This window comes from Sinohyriopsis cumingii, chromosome 14 (assembly GCF_028554795.1).
Source record: "Sinohyriopsis cumingii isolate HCF-2022 chromosome 14, ASM2855479v2, whole genome shotgun sequence".
NCBI classification, from domain to species: domain Eukaryota; kingdom Metazoa; phylum Mollusca; class Bivalvia; order Unionida; family Unionidae; genus Sinohyriopsis; species Sinohyriopsis cumingii.
In genome coordinates, this window is record NC_142974.1 from 58,883,978 (window position 1) to 58,901,593 (window position 17,616).

The 17,616-nt window shown below is 35.0% G+C and overlaps 1 non-coding gene across 1 annotated transcript; it reads left to right on the plus strand.

The window, feature by feature from the left end:
- Positions 1-14,235: 14,235 nt before the first annotated feature.
- Trnai-aau (transfer RNA isoleucine (anticodon AAU)) lies at positions 14,236-14,309 on the plus strand. The gene has a single exon. It is a non-coding gene; the product is annotated as a tRNA-Ile (tRNA).
- The last annotated feature ends 3,307 nt before the right edge of the window (positions 14,310-17,616 follow it).

Below are 17,616 nucleotides of genomic sequence, written 5' to 3' on the forward strand. Positions count from 1 at the left end.
ATAGTTTTCATTTTCGTTACTATTTTCCTCTCTATTTCTTTATTTACCTTTATTTTTTCTCCTTCTCTTTCATTTCTTATCTGGAGTAACGAAATAAAGTCTGTGCTATTATTTTTTAAAAGTTTAACAATTCAATATCAAAACTTTATGTTACCAAAATCATGATTCAATATACGTTATATTTGAGATCTAGAAGGTGAAGTGAAAGATCCACAATCAGCTGAAGCACACTTTGGTATGTGTCTTATCTTCGTTATAGCAGTGAGCACGAGGAGTAATTCATAAGTTTACATTAAACCTAATATAGAAAGCTATCAGTTAGAACTTTAGGCAAACATGAAAATAAATAATAAACATATTTTGGGGTATTGCACAGTAATAAAGTAAAGGTGTGTTCTCGATGTCTAGATCCGAGCCAGCTTATGAAAAGGTGACTGGATTTTGTGTGCTATAAGTGTGGGGAGAAGAGCCATGTAGCTATGAATAGCAAACGGCAAAGATTTGACAGTTGTGGAAGGTTTTCTTTATGTGTCAATGAAGGATATGCGACAAATGCCACAAGGAAGCCCAAACATGTACATGTTACAGAGAGGACATTGTGGAAGTGAATCCGCAGATTGGTGATGCTAAGAGGGAGGAACAATCATTGGAATTACAGCTTGCCGAAGATGATGAAGAAGACGTTGAGAATTAAATACAGGATAATTATAGTGAAGAAAGAGGGGAGGAAACTGTGGGAAGCAGAGTCGATAAGACCGAACAAGAAATAGAATCGGAGGAAGAACGAAACAACAGGCGTACTGTTAGTGATAGATCGGTGACGGATCCAGGAAGTGATGACAGTAGGATGGTAGTTGAAGTCGCTGTTGAAAGGCAAACGATGTTCAGAGTTTTCAGGTAAACGGAAATGGAAATAACAGTACTGATATAGACACTTTCAAAGTCATACACAGTTGGAGAAGACGGTTTAATACAGTACCTAGACTGAAAACGAATAGCATGCGTCTCAAATCCATTAAATAATTTCTAGTATTCATGGAAATGATAAAACATGCGACATAATTTAATACTTTAAACACACTAATCATTATAATGGCCTTATATATTGTATCTCTAATTGTAAACGGCATGCTAGATTTGAATAAGCGAAAGTCTGTTTTAGAAATATTTCTAAAAAATAAGAGGCCATATTTTATTATTGCAAGAAGCCTTTTGGGATGATGAGTTTACTGAATGTATCACAGAAAATGAGATTTGTAATGGTGACATATTTGATAGCAATGCCGTCATTAGGAGGGCTGGTGTTGATGTTTTAGTAGTGAGAGAGGTGAAAAATCAAGTGGCACATGAAATGTTTCATAAGGGTAGAATTTTACATTTAAAATAGATCTTGATGAAGAGTGGTTGATTTAATCAATATTTATGCTCCAAATCTTGTGCGAGTAAGGTATACCTTTTAATGAGATCAAACACATATTTGCATAACAATACTAGCGATAACACTATCTTGGTTGGTGCGTTCAATAACGCTTTATCTGGAATTGATCGACATAACAAAACCTTAACAGGGCTTTCTAAAATTAGTTATGATAGAAATACAAAACGACACACATTGTCGCATTTAACCTACTCGACACACTATTGACATTCGGTCCCAGACTATTTGGAATCAGGTCACAATTAGTACTTCGAGTTCAGTACCCACCATTGTAGTTCTAGCAGTTTTCGTCTATTTTCAGTACATTTTTTCCTCTTATTTTGGTGGGGATAGAAGAGTTATATATATGCATTTCTTGTAGGGATTTAAAGGTAATTGTTTATTCTGAAGAATATGAGTTCTAGGTGTGGTTTTCTCTTTGTATATTGGCGACAGTGACTAGTGTGTTATAAGGCTATGGTGATGGTCCTGAAGTGAAATATGTGTTCTATTTACATGCTGCTCTGTTGACAGTCCAGCCTCTCAAACAAATGCAGGTCAACCTTTGACAAGAACTTCACCGTGATATCATCTTTGACGGTATCTTAAATTAACATATGATTGTATTGATTGTCACACAGTGGAAAGGTCAGTATTGAGAAACAAATGTAGTGAACATATAGCAAAATAAATTGTATTCTATGTCCACGTTGCTGTAAAGGACAAACTGTGCCTCAGCCAACAAAGGCGACACACTATTTGCATCCGGTTCCAGACTGTGCATCTAACTTATTTAGCATTGAACTCTATAACGCAAACCTGGGTATGGTTCCGAACTTTGACTGGATGCACAACATCATTAACACTTCGGTGCGTCAAAATGAACAAATTTGAAAAACTATTAACTTACTTTTCTGTGCAAGATTAGTTTGGAAAATGGGATTATTTGAGTTAGAAGTTATGCGAACTATGATAAATTGAATATTTATGCTGCCGAGTGGTCTAAAGCGCTGTCCGTCACTGATCACTGCCATCTCACCTCTGTCTGCGTGGGTTCGAGTCTCGGGCTCGTCAAATGTAGATACGTGAGAAAGCTTGCCGGTAGCTTCTTGTGGGTCGGTGGTTCTTTCCGGGGTTTTCCCGGTTCTTCCTCCACCATTAATACTGGCCGCCATGTATAGCCTATCTTGTGCTGAAAAATGGCGTTAAACCCTATAACAACAACAACAATATTTATGCTGATTTTCACAAGCCATTGACCATCAAATATATGGTCTGCATATTTTAAAATATTATATTTCATTATTTTGAGGACTACATTTTGGGAGAAAACACATACAAGCCTGGACGTTGTATAATAAGATGTTTTGGCTTTTATAATTCTTTTGCTTTGTGCTTTTATAATCTAAATAAGAACGGTTGTGGTGAACACACCATTTCTTGACACTACAATACATTGGAGACATCTAGTAGCTGAAGAAGGCGTGAGCTGTCCATATATTCCATTTTATTTGGTCTTTACCCTTGATACGTTACAGTATGACAGTGGAGATCTGATTTTAATCATGCTGAGTTAGGCTTGTCTCTTTTTCTTTCTTGACGATAAATTTACTCTTACTATTATTATTAATATTATCATTATTAAAACTGCTAGGAGTAGCAGTAGTTCATATGTCAGTTCCAGTAGTAGGTAATTATTTACTGGTCAATTTGAATCGATCAGGGCTTTAGGGCGGGATGCTAGATAGTAAATATGCTAGAGCTGAATTTGCATCAGATAACTCCTGAAAGCGTAGTCAACATGATAAAACCTTGCCTATTAGCTTCGTGATCTGTAGATTTCCCACCATGAGGCACACTAGTTTCTGGATACTGTAGGCATGTCTACTTCATTTGTTTCATAATTATCATCATGGTTGCCTGTCGTTTCGCCAAATATTACAGATTGCTTAGCGATTGCTGCTGTTATATTTCTTATCACGTTATACTTTATAGACGAGTGTGTCCTAAGTAAAAATGAACTTGATGAACTTTGGTAAATTATTATTTTAACTTACCATACTGCCAATGTTCATTTCCCAATCAGTTGGTAATAAGAATGCACATTCATAGAAATCAGTATAGAGCATAGCAACTGTTTAACCTCAACAATTTTTGCTGAAATCATATTGTCAAACTGTATATTGAAGTGTCCAAGAGGATAGTAAGATATGTTTTCTTTTATAATTTCCGAATTATGCATTTTACATTGGTTCAATAGATTTTTTTATAATGATAACACACACGTTGACCATGCGAAGTTCGTGGCTTCGATCGCCCCTTTACCCATACTTATTTTATTTTTCTCATACGTCTCTTTCATTTCTATTCTGCAGCACAAATTTCAATTTCCATTTGTAAAGGCACAAAATCTGTACCTAGTTATCTCGTAAAACTATATTATTCAATTCTAAAAGCTGCGTTAGTCTGCTACCCAAAACCTGATTCAGAGGACCATCTAAGATATATATGAGACCTGCAAGTGGAAGTGAGACATCCACGACTAACCAAGAGCCACCTTGGTATGTGTCTTATCTTCGTTCTCTCCAAAAGCTCGAGGAGTAATTTATGACTTTACTTAAAACAACACGCAATGTGTTAACGTTAGCACATTCGGCAATTATGAAAAGACCAATATTTGTTATACTATGGGAGTTATGCATTTTACATTATTTCCATATATTTTATACTATTAACATACACGTTGGCAATGCTTTTACGTACCCTAATTGTGTGGTTCCTTTTGCTAATCATTCATTGTGTGAAAGTATGTACTCCATCTGTATTTCTAGATTGTGTAGGAGGATTTTGATTAGCAAGTGGCCGCATAGCTCAGTTGGTTAGAGCGTCGTGTGGAGACTTCCGGTTATGACATCAGAAGGAAAACACGTTTGATGATCGCTCCGTGAATTTTCAAGTTTTTTTCCTTTAATAGACATTTTTGCTGTTTTAATTTGTTACAGGTACGTTGATAAGATTTGTTTGATCGCATTCATATATCAGTGAGATATATTTTGAGTGTGTGGATAACTTTATCCACCACACAAAATATTATTTTCTGTGACAATGAATACAAAGCCTGGTCGTGCTGCACGTGCAGCACAAGGAGCTGACTCACACTCTAATGACACCAGTGGAATAGCTAACAATAAGAATGGCATGTCGAGTAACATCGATAGACAGACAGGAGCTTCTCGTCGTTTTGGGAAAGAATGTACCGTGGTGATTGATGTAAAGGATGTGAAGAAAATAAAGGCAAGTGATATTGTTAGAAGTGTAGAAGAATTAACCGGAGATATGTCGGTCTATGCAGTTGTGCCCAAAGGTGCAAATTTGTATGAGGTCACACTACCGAGTAAGGAAGTAGCATATAATACCTTGTGTGGAATTGATATTGGAAGTGAACACTTTGATTGTACTCTTTTATATTCAGACACTATTATTGTGTCAATTCTTCATTTACCAGCATACATCACAGATGATGATATAAGTATGAAGCTCGGTGAATACGGAGTAGAACTTCTTTCTCCCATTCAACGCAGATATTATCCTGGAACTAGTGTGGCTGATGGGACTCGTTATGTCAAATGTAAATTTCCACAGCAGGTAAAATCCTTGCCTTACAGTCTGAAATTTCAGACTGTTAATGGTCAACAATACTTTAGAGTATTACACAATAATCAAGTTAAGGTATGTTCTAGATGTCTTGATCCGGGACATGTTATAAAAGACTGCCCTGATTTTGTATGCTACAAGTGTGGGGAGCAAGGCCACGTAGCAAAAAAGTGCACAAGGCAAAGATGTGAAAGTTGTGGAAGTTTTCCTCTTATGTGTACATGCAGGATATGCGACAAATGCCACAAAGAGGCGCAAACATGTATGTGTTACAGAGAGGCCATTAAAGGCATTCATTCGGAAGTTGATGATGATATGAGGGAAGACATATTGGAGTTACAGAGTGACGAAGATGATAAAGAAGAAATTGAGAATGCAAAAAAAGATAATGAGAGTGGAGAAAGTGGGGAAGAAAAAGAAAGAATTGGAGTTGATATGACCAATGTAGAAATAGAATCTGAGGAAGTAAACAACAATCATACAATTGGAGATGGATCGGGGACAGATTCAGATGATGACAGGAAGATGGCTGCAGACGTTGTTGAAAGATCAAACGAATCACGTACATGTCAAGAAAACGGTACTAATATCGAAAATTTCAAAGTAGTACAAAGGAGAAGGAGAAGGTTTAATCCAGTACCTAATATGAAGATGAATAGCATGCGACGAACACCTATGAAGAAATGATCAAACACTCAACATTTTTTAATACTTTCAATACACTCATCATAATCATGGCTTTAAATATTGTATCTCTAAATGTAAATGGCTTGCGTAATTTGAATAAACTAAAGTCTGTTTTAGAAATATTTAAAGAGAAAAGAGGCCATATTTTATTATTGCAAGAAACCTTTTGGGATGATGAGTTTGTTGAAAGTATTAGAGAAAATGAGATTTGGAATGGTGACATATTTTATAGTAATGCTGACAATAGGAGGGCAGGTGTAGCTGTTTTAGTAGTGAGAGAATTGAGAAATCAGGTGACACAAGAAATGATTGAAAAGGGTAGGATTTTACATCTTAAAATAGCTATTGATGATAAAGTGATTGATTTAATCAATATTTATGCTCCAAATGTTGTGAAGGAAAGGTTTAACTTTTTCATGAAGCTAAATACATATTTACATAACAGTACTAGTGATAGCACTATCCTGGCTGGTGATTTTAATACAACTTTAGCAGGTATTGATCGATATAACAAAGCCTTACATATTGATGATGTAGCAGTGCGTGAACTTTATAAAATTATTCATGATAGGAATATTACCGATTTATGGAGATCACGAAATCCTAGTACTCGTAGTTTCTCCAGAAAACAAGTTGTACTAGGCGAAATGAAGCAGAGTAGAATAGATTATTTTTTGATTTCCTCAAAATTGCACTCCAATGTGCAAAATATTTATTATGCAGATACATCCTTTAGTGATCATTCTTTTGTATACCTTAAACTAAATACCTGCAAAGTGGAAACAGGGCCCGGATTATGGATATTAAATAACAATGTTCTTTTTGAGGAAAAATATGTACAAAGAGTGAAATCAATTCTTACCGAGGGAAAAACTGACGAAATGTATTTCAGTGAACCACTCATTTGGTGGGATAATGTAAAATACAAAATTAAAAAATTTTCCCAAGTATACTGTACAAGAAGAAATAAGGAAAGATTAAAAGAATACTTTACATTGCAAAATAAATTAAAATCATTTTCAGAAAAAGTCGCAAATAAAGAACCATATGACATTAACAAATATGAAGAACTAAAACATCAGCTAAGTGACTATGAAACTGATTTTTGTCGGGGTGCTATATTGAGATCTAAGGCCAAATGGGCAATTGAAAGCGATAGAAATACTAAATATTTTCTAAATCTTGAGAAATATCGACACAACAAAAATGTAATCAATGAATTGATTGATGATGATGGTGTAATTATTTCAAATACAAGCGGAATCTTAGATGAAATACATCAGTTTTATAGTCATTTATATTCTTCGGTAACTGTTGATGATAATTGTACTGATTCACTTTTAAATTTTGTAAACTGTTCTGTATCTGATGAGGATAAAGATATGTGTGATGCCATAATAACAGTTGATGAAATACATACAGCTATAAAAGGGATGGCTAAAAATAAAAGCCCCGGCCCGGACGGATTGACAGTAGAGTGGTATTGTAAATTTTATGATTGTATATATGATATTCTGTTGCACATCTTTCAGAGTGTTAAGAATGACAATATTATGTCGAGATCAATGAGATTTGGGGTTATATCACTTATTTATAAAAATAAGGGGGATAATAGAAGATTGCAAAATTGGCGTCCTATCAGTTTACTTAATGTAGATTATAAAATTTTGGCAAGGATTTTGTCTACACGTTTAAAAATGGTATTACCCAAAATTATTTCTCAAACTCAGACATGTTGTATAGTTGGGAGAGATATTGCTGATACTATAGTCACTGTAAGAGATATTATAGATATGGTTGAGAGAGACAATCTTGAGGGATATATCTTAAAAATTGATCAAGAAAAAGCGTTTGACAGAGTTTGCCACTCATATTTGATTTCTGTTTTACGAAAGTTCGGTTTTGGTGACAATTTTATTCAGTGGATAAAGATATTTTATAATGAAATTAAAAGTAGTGTTAAATGCAATGGTCATCTAACGAAACCCTTTTTAATTAAAAATTCAGTCAGACAAGGTTGTCCTATATCAGCAATGTTATATGTATTAGCAGCAGAACCCTTAGGACTCGCTATCAAAGCAAATCCCACTATCAAAGGTATTCCGCTCCCACTGTCTAGTAATACAAGTAAAGTTTTTCAACATGCAGATGATACAACCTTGACATTAGCGGACACACAATCCATTAATCAATCTTTTAATGTACTTGACTTGTATTGTAAAGGATCTGGTGCAAAGGTGAACAAGGAAAAGACAGAACTTCTGTGTATTGGATCTGGTAAACTTACTGATGATTATTGCAAACAATTACAAATTCAAATGTGTGATCACGTCATCTTAATTTTGGGAGCTTATGTTGGAAAATGTGCAAAGTTATGTGAGCAACTGAACTGGAATGATAGATTGTCTAAAATTAAAAACTTATTACAACTGTGGTCACAGAGATATTTGACAATACAAGGAAAAGTAACAGTTGTTAATAACTTATTAGTTTCTAGAGTATTGTACATAGTGTCAGTTCAGCCTCTTCCTGATATGATTGCTGATGAATTGAAGCAATTATTTCTCAGATTTATCTGGTCAGGAAAGTCCCATTTGGTTCACTATTATACAATAATTGGTGATAAGCGAAATGGCGGACTACAGTTAACTGATATAAAGATGAAAATGTATGCATTCAGACTAAAATTTTTAAAAAGATACTTTGATGTGAATTGCCATGCTATGTGGAAAAATACCTTTGATCACTTTTTATCTACTGTCCTGAACATGAGGTTGACCAAAGAGTTGTTTCTCATGTCTTTAAATAAGCAACAATTGAATACCCTACCTATATTTTACAGAGAAATGTTTCATGCATGGGAAAAACTTAGAAATAATATCGATACAAATATTGATGTGAGGAATGTTTTTGAACAACCTCTCTTTTTAAATCCTAATATTACATGTGCTGGTAAAACGTTGTTTTTCGCAGAATTTATAGAAGCAGGAATTGTTCGTGTTCAGGATATTACATATGAATTTGTACCTGGAATACTACCTTATAGAGCTATTCAAGAAATGATATACAAATCAAATTCTGAGATCAAAACAGATAAGATAAAAAAAGACTATAATTGCATAATAGAAAGTATACCATTAGGCTGGAGAAATATTGTTGCAACAGAGTCAAAACCCACTGTAACCAATGGGAGAAATAATATGTTTCTCAGAGTTGATACAAAATTATATGACCTCTGTTTATGTACAACACAACTATTTTACAAGCTTTTATGTACGTTTTTTTTATTCAAGAACCAGCTTCTGTTTCCTTTTGGAGTAAGATATTTAGTTTGGAAAAGCATAAATACTGGAAATTGATACACCTACCTTTCAAGACCCCAGATTGTATAGAATTGGATTACAGAATAATGCACAATCGAATATTTACAAAAGAGAGACTAAAATACTATGGCAAAATTGATAATGACTTATGTCCAGTGTGCCAGTTGGAAACAGAGGATTTATTTCACATGTTTTTGAAATGTCCTGAATTAAGCTCTTTTAAGAATTATATTGTATATATAGTTGAGATTCTTTTTAAAAATTGTAGAGTTGGTGTTCTCAATAGCACTTCTTTTGAACAAATGCTCATGATAGGATATAACAAAGAAACAAAATCAGTAAATAGTTATTTTTTGAACTACATTCTGAGCATTGCTCGATTGTGCATTTACAAAAGAAGAAACATTATGTCTTTATTAGGGAAACAAATAGACATCGAAAGATTGTTCCAATATTTGACTAGAAAATATATATTATATGCGTATCAACATTACAAAGACAAAAATCAGACTTTGATTACGAAGTATTTTGTAAAAGATAATTCTTTAATGAGAATAGAAGAGGATAAAGTGTTTATTACATTGTAGAATCATTGTTTTGTACTATACCATTACAAAATAAAATTTTAGAATCTTTGTTCTGTAATATAGCTTAACAAAATACTATTGTAGAATCATTGTTTTGTAATATAGCATTACAAAATACTATTGTAGAACCATTATTTTGTAATATAGCATTACAAACTACTATGTACATACTGACTGTATATTTTTAACTTATATACTGTACAAAGCGTTTTTTAAATAAAGAAAGAAAAAAAAAAAAAAAGAGCGTCGTGCTAATAACGCGAAGGTCGTGGGTTCGATCCCCCCTGTGGCCAATAGTTTTCATTTTCGTTACTATTTTCCTCTCTATTTCTTTATTTACCTTTATTTTTTCTCCTTCTCTTTCATTTCTTATCTGGAGTAACGAAATAAAGTCTGTGCTATTATTTTTTAAAAGTTTAACAATTCAATATCAAAACTTTATGTTACCAAAATAATGATTCAATATACGTTATATTTGAGATCTAGAAGGTGAAGTGAAAGATCCACAATCAGCTGAAGCACACTTTGGTATGTGTCTTATCTTCGTTATAGCAGTGAGCACGAGGAGTAATTCATAAGTTTACCTTAAACCTAATATAGAAAGCTATCAGTTAGAACTTTAGGCAAACATGAAAATAAATAATAAACATATTTTGGGGTATTGCACAGTAATAAAGTAAAGGTGTGTTCTCGATGTCTAGATCCGAGCCAGCTTATGAAAAGGTGACTGGATTTTGTGTGCTATAAGTGTGGGGAGAAGAGCCATGTAGCTATGAATAGCAAACGGCAAAGATTTGACAGTTGTGGAAGGTTTTCTTTATGTGTCAATGAAGGATATGCGACAAATGCCACAAGGAAGCCCAAACATGTACATGTTACAGAGAGGACATTGTGGAAGTGAATCCGCAGATTGGTGATGCTAAGAGGGAGGAACAATCATTGGAGTTACAGCTTGCCGAAGATGATGAAGAAGACGTTGAGAATTAAATACAGGATAATTATAGTGAAGAAAGAGGGGAGGAAACTGTGGGAAGCAGAGTCGATAAGACCGAACAAGAAATAGAATCGGAGGAAGAACGAAACAACAGGCGTACTGTTAGTGATAGATCGGTGACGGATCCAGGAAGTGATGACAGTAGGATGGTAGTTGAAGTCGCTGTTGAAAGGCAAACGATGTTCAGAGTTTTCAGGTAAACGGAAATGGAAATAACAGTACTGATATAGACACTTTCAAAGTCATACACAGTTGGAGAAGACGGTTTAATACAGTACCTAGACTGAAAACGAATAGCATGCGTCTCAAATCCATTAAATAATTTCTAGTATTCATGGAAATGATAAAACATGCGACATAATTTAATACTTTAAACACACTAATCATTATAATGGCCTTATATATTGTATCTCTAATTGTAAACGGCATGCTAGATTTGAATAAGCGAAAGTCTGTTTTAGAAATATTTCTAAAAAATAAGAGGCCATATTTTATTATTGCAAGAAGCCTTTTGGGATGATGAGTTTACTGAATGTATCACAGAAAATGAGATTTGTAATGGTGACATATTTGATAGCAATGCCGTCATTAGGAGGGCTGGTGTTGATGTTTTAGTAGTGAGAGAGGTGAAAAATCAAGTGGCACATGAAATGTTTCATAAGGGTAGAATTTTACATTTAAAATAGATCTTGATGAAGAGTGGTTGATTTAATCAATATTTATGCTCCAAATCTTGTGCGAGTAAGGTATACCTTTCAATGAGATCAAACACATATTTGCATAACAATACTAGCGATAACACTATCTTGGTTGGTGAGTTCAATAACGCTTTATCTGGAATTGATCGACATAACAAAACCTTAACAGGGCTTTCTAAAATTAGTTATGATAGAAATACAAAACGACACACATTGTCGCATTTAACCTACTCGACACACTATTGACATTCGGTCCCAGACTATTTGGAATCAGGTCACAATTAGTACTTCGAGTTCAGTACCCACCATTGTAGTTCTAGCAGTTTTCGTCTATTTTCAGTACATTTTTTCCTCTTATTTTGGTGGGGATAGAAGAGTTATATATATGCATTTCTTGTAGGGATTTAAAGGTAATTGTTTATTCTGAAGAATATGAGTTCTAGGTGTGGTTTTCTCTTTGTATTTTGGCGACAGTGACTAGTGTGTTATAAGGCTTTGGTGATGGTCCTGAAGTGAAATATGTGTTCTATTTACATGCTGCTCTATTGACAGTCCAGCCTCTCAAACAAATGCAGGTCAACCTTTGACAAGAACTTCACCGTGATATCATCTTTGACGGTATCTTAAATTAACATATGATTGTATTGATTGTCACACAGTGGAAAGGTCAGTATTGAGAAACAAATGTAGTGAACATATAGCAAAATAAATTGTATTCTATGTCCACGTTGCTGTAAAGGACAAACTGTGCCTCAGCCAACAAAGGCGACACACTATTTGCATCCGGTTCCAGACTGTGCATCTAACTTATTTAGCATTGAACTCTATAACGCAAACCTGGGTATGGTTCCGAACTTTGACTGGATGCACAACATCATTAACACTTCGGTGCGTCAAAATGAACAAATTTGGAAAACTATTAACTTACTTTTCTATGCAAGATTAGTTTGGAAAATGGGATTATTTGAGTTAGAAGTTATGCGAACTATGATAAATTGAATATTTATGCTGCCGAGTGGTCTAAAGCGCTGTCCGTCACTGATCACTGCCATCTCACCTCTGTCTGCGTGGGTTCGAGTCTCGGGCTCGTCAAATGTAGATACGTGAGAAAGCTTGCCGGTAGCTTCTTGTGGGTCGGTGGTTCTTTCCGGGGTTTTCCCGGTTCTTCCTCCACCATTAATACTGGCCGCCATGTATAGCCTATCTTGTGCTGAAAAATGGCGTTAAACCCTATAACAACAACAACAATATTTATGCTGATTTTCACAAGCCATTGACCATCAAATATATGGTCTGCATATTTTAAAATATTATATTTCATTATTTTGAGGACTACATTTTGGGAGAAAACACATACAAGCCTGGACGTTGTATAATAAGATGTTTTGGCTTTTATAATTCTTTTGCTTTGTGCTTTTATAATCTAAATAAGAACGGTTGTGGTGAACACACCATTTCTTGACACTACAATACATTGGAGACATCTAGTAGCTGAAGAAGGCGTGAGCTGTCCATATATTCCATTTTATTTGGTCTTTACCCTTGATACGTTACAGTATGACAGTGGAGATCTGATTTTAATCATGCTGAGTTAGGCTTGTCTCTTTTTCTTTCTTGACGATAAATTTACTCTTACTATTATTATTAATATTATCATTATTAAAACTGCTAGGAGTAGCAGTAGTTCATATGTCAGTTCCAGTAGTAGGTAATTATTTACTGGTCAATTTGAATCGATCAGGGCTTTAGGGCGGGATGCTAGATAGTAAATATGCTAGAGCTGAATTTGCATCAGATAACTCCTGAAAGCGTAGTCAACATGATAAAACCTTGCCTATTAGCTTCGTGATCTGTAGATTTCCCACCATGAGGCACACTAGTTTCTGGATACTGTAGGCATGTCTACTTCATTTGTTTCATAATTATCATCATGGTTGCCTTTCGTTTCGCCAAATATTACAGATTGCTTAGCGATTGCTGCTGTTATATTTCTTATCACGTTATACTTTATAGACGAGTGTGTCCTAAGTAAAAATGAACTTGATGAACTTTGGTAAATTATTATTTTAACTTACTATACTGCCAATGTTCATTTCCCAATCAGTTGGTAATAAGAATGCACATTCATAGAAATCAGTATAGAGCATAGCAACTGTTTAACCTCAACAATTTTTGCTGAAATCATATTGTCAAACTGTATATTGAAGTGTCCAAGAGGATAGTAAGATATGTTTTCTTTTATAATTTCCGAATTATGCATTTTACATTGGTTCAATAGATTTTTATAATGATAACACACACGTTGACCATGCGAAGTTCGTGGCTTCGATCGCCCCTTTGGCCATACTTATTTTATTTTCTCATACGTCTCTTTCATTTCTATTCTGCAGCACAAATTTCAATTTCCATTTGTAAAGGCACAAAATCTGTACCTAGTTATCTCGTAAAACTATATTATTCAATTCTAAAAGCTGCGTTAGTCTGCTACCCAAAACCTGATTCAGAGGACCATCTAAGATATATATGAGACCTGCAAGTGAAAGTGAGACATCCACGACTAACCAAGAGCCACCTTGGTATGTGTCTTATCTTCGTTCTCTCCAAAAGCTCGAGGAGTAATTTATGACTTTACTTAAAACAACACGCAATGTGTTAACGTTAGCACATTCGGCAATTATGAAAAGACCAATATTTGTTATAATATGGGAGTTATGCATTTTACATTATTTCCATATATTTTATACTATTAACATACACGTTGGCAATGCTTTTACGTACCCTAATTGTGTGGTTCCTTTTGCTAATCATTCATTGTGTGAAAGTATGTACTCCATCTGTATTTCTAGATTGTGTAGGAGGATTTTGATTAGCAAGTGGCCGCATAGCTCAGTTGGTTAGAGCGTCGTGCTAATAACGCGAAGGTCGTGGGTTCGATCCCCCCTGTGGCCAATAGTTTTCATTTTCGTTACTATTTTCCTCTCTATTTCTTTATTTACCTTTATTTTTTCTCCTTCTCTTTCATTTCTTATCTGGAGTAACGAAATAAAGTCTGTGCTATTATTTTTTAAAAGTTTAACAATTCAATATCAAAACTTTATGTTACCAAAATCATGATTCAATATACGTTATATTTGAGATCTAGAAGGTGAAGTGAAAGATCCACAATCAGCTGAAGCACACTTTGGTATGTGTCTTATCTTCGTTATAGCAGTGAGCACGAGGAGTAATTCATAAGTCTACCTTAAACCTAATATAGAAAGCTATCAGTTAGAACTTTAGGCAAACATGAAAATAAATAATAAACATATTTTGGGGTATTGCACAGTAATAAAGTAAAGGTGTGTTCTCGATGTCTAGATCCGAGCCAGCTTATGAAAAGGTGACTGGATTTTGTGTGCTATAAGTGTGGGGAGAAGAGCCATGTAGCTATGAATAGCAAACGGCAAAGATTTGACACTTGTGGAAGGTTTCCTTTATGTGTCAATGAAGGATATGCGACAAATGCCACAAGGAAGCCCAAACATCTACATGTTACAGAGAGGACATTGTGGAAGTGAATCCGCAGATTGGTGATGCTAAGAGGGAGGAACAATCATTGGAATTACAGCTTGCCGAAGATGATGAAGAAGACGTTGAGAATTAAATACAGGATAATTATAGTGAAGAAAGAGGGGAGGAAACTGTGGGAAGCAGAGTCGATAAGACCGAACAAGAAATAGAATCGGAGGAAGAACGAAACAACAGGCGTACTGTTAGTGATAGATCGGTGACGGATCCAGGAAGTGATGACAGTAGGATGGTAGTTGAAGTCGCTGTTGAAAGGCAAACGATGTTCAGAGTTTTCAGGTAAACGGAAATGGAAATAACAGTACTGATATAGACACTTTCAAAGTCATACACAGTTGGAGAAGACGGTTTAATACAGTACCTAGACTGAAAACGAATAGCATGCGTCTCAAATCCATTAAATAATTTCTAGTATTCATGGAAATGATAAAACATGCGACATAATTTAATACTTTAAACACACTAATCATTATAATGGCCTTATATATTGTATCTCTAATTGTAAACGGCATGCTAGATTTGAATAAGCGAAAGTCTGTTTTAGAAATATTTCTAAAAAATAAGAGGCCATATTTTATTATTGCAAGAAGCCTTTTGGGATGATGAGTTTACTGAATGTATCACAGAAAATGAGATTTGTAATGGTGACATATTTGATAGCAATGCCGTCATTAGGAGGGCTGGTGTTGATGTTTTAGTAGTGAGAGAGGTGAAAAATCAAGTGGCACATGAAATGTTTCATAAGGGTAGAATTTTACATTTAAAATAGATCTTGATGAAGAGTGGTTGATTTAATCAATATTTATGCTCCAAATCTTGTGCGAGTAAGGTATACCTTTTAATGAGATCAAACACATATTTGCATAACAATACTAGCGATAACACTATCTTGGTTGGTGCGTTCAATAACGCTTTATCTGGAATTGATCGACATAACAAAACCTTAACAGGGCTTTCTAAAATTAGTTATGATAGAAATACAAAACGACACACATTGTCGCATTTAACCTACTCGACACACTATTGACATTCGGTCCCAGACTATTTGGAATCAGGTCACAATTAGTACTTCGAGTTCAGTACCCACCATTGTAGTTCTAGCAGTTTTCGTCTATTTTCAGTACATTTTTTCCTCTTATTTTGGTGGGGATAGAAGAGTTATATATATGCATTTCTTGTAGGGATTTAAAGGTAATTGTTTATTCTGAAGAATATGAGTTCTAGGTGTGGTTTTCTCTTTGTATATTGGCGACAGTGACTAGTGTGTTATAAGGCTATGGTGATGGTCCTGAAGTGAAATATGTGTTCTATTTACATGCTGCTCTGTTGACAGTCCAGCCTCTCAAACAAATGCAGGTCAACCTTTGACAAGAACTTCACCGTGATATCATCTTTGACGGTATCTTAAATTAACATATGATTGTATTGATTGTCACACAGTGGAAAGGTCAGTATTGAGAAACAAATGTAGTGAACATATAGAAAACTAAATTGTATTCTATGTCCACGTTGCTGTAAAGGACAAACTGTGCCTCAGCCAACAAAGGCGACACACTATTTGCATCCGGTTCCAGACTGTGCATCTAACTTATTTAGCATTGAACTCTATAACGCAAACCTGGGTATGGTTCCGAACTTTGACTGGATGCACAACATCATTAACACTTCGGTGCGTCAAAATGAACAAATTTGAAAAACTATTAACTTACTTTTCTGTGCAAGATTAGTTTGGAAAATGGGATTATTTGAGTCAGAGGTTATGCGAACTATGATAAATTGAATATTTATGCTGCCGAGTGGTCTAAAGCGCTGTCCGTCACTGATCACTGCCATCTCACCTCTGTCTGCGTGGGTTCGAGTCTCGGGCTCGTCAAATGTAGATACGTGAGAAAGCTTGCCGGTAGCTTCTTGTGGGTCGGTGGTTCTTTCCGGGGTTTTCCCGGTTCTTCCTCCACCATTAATACTGGCCGCCATGTATAGCCTATCTTGTGCTGAAAAATGGCGTTAAACCCTATAACAACAACAACAATATTTATGCTGATTTTCACAAGCCATTGACCATCAAATATATGGTCTGCATATTTTAAAATATTATATTTCATTATTTTGAGGACTACATTTTGGGAGAAAACACATACAAGCCTGGACGTTGTATAATAAGATGTTTTGGCTTTTATAATTCTTTTGCTTTGTGCTTTTATAATCTAAATAAGAACGGTTGTGGTGAACACACCATTTCTTGACACTACAATACATTGGAGACATCTAGTAGCTGAAGAAGGCGTGAGCTGTCCATATATTCCATTTTATTTGGTCTTTACCCTTGATACGTTACAGTATGACAGTGGAGATCTGATTTTAATCATGCTGAGTTAGGCTTGTCTCTTTTTCTTTCTTGACGATAAATTTACTCTTACTATTATTATTAATATTATCATTATTAAAACTGCTAGGAGTAGCAGTAGTTCATATGTCAGTTCCAGTAGTAGGTAATTATTTACTGGTCAATTTGAATCGATCAGGGCTTTAGGGCGGGATGCTAGATAGTAAATATGCTAGAGCTGAATTTGCATCAGATAACTCCTGAAAGCGTAGTCAACATGATAAAACCTTGCCTATTAGCTTCGTGATCTGTAGATTTCCCACCATGAGGCACACTAGTTTCTGGATACTGTAGGCATGTCTACTT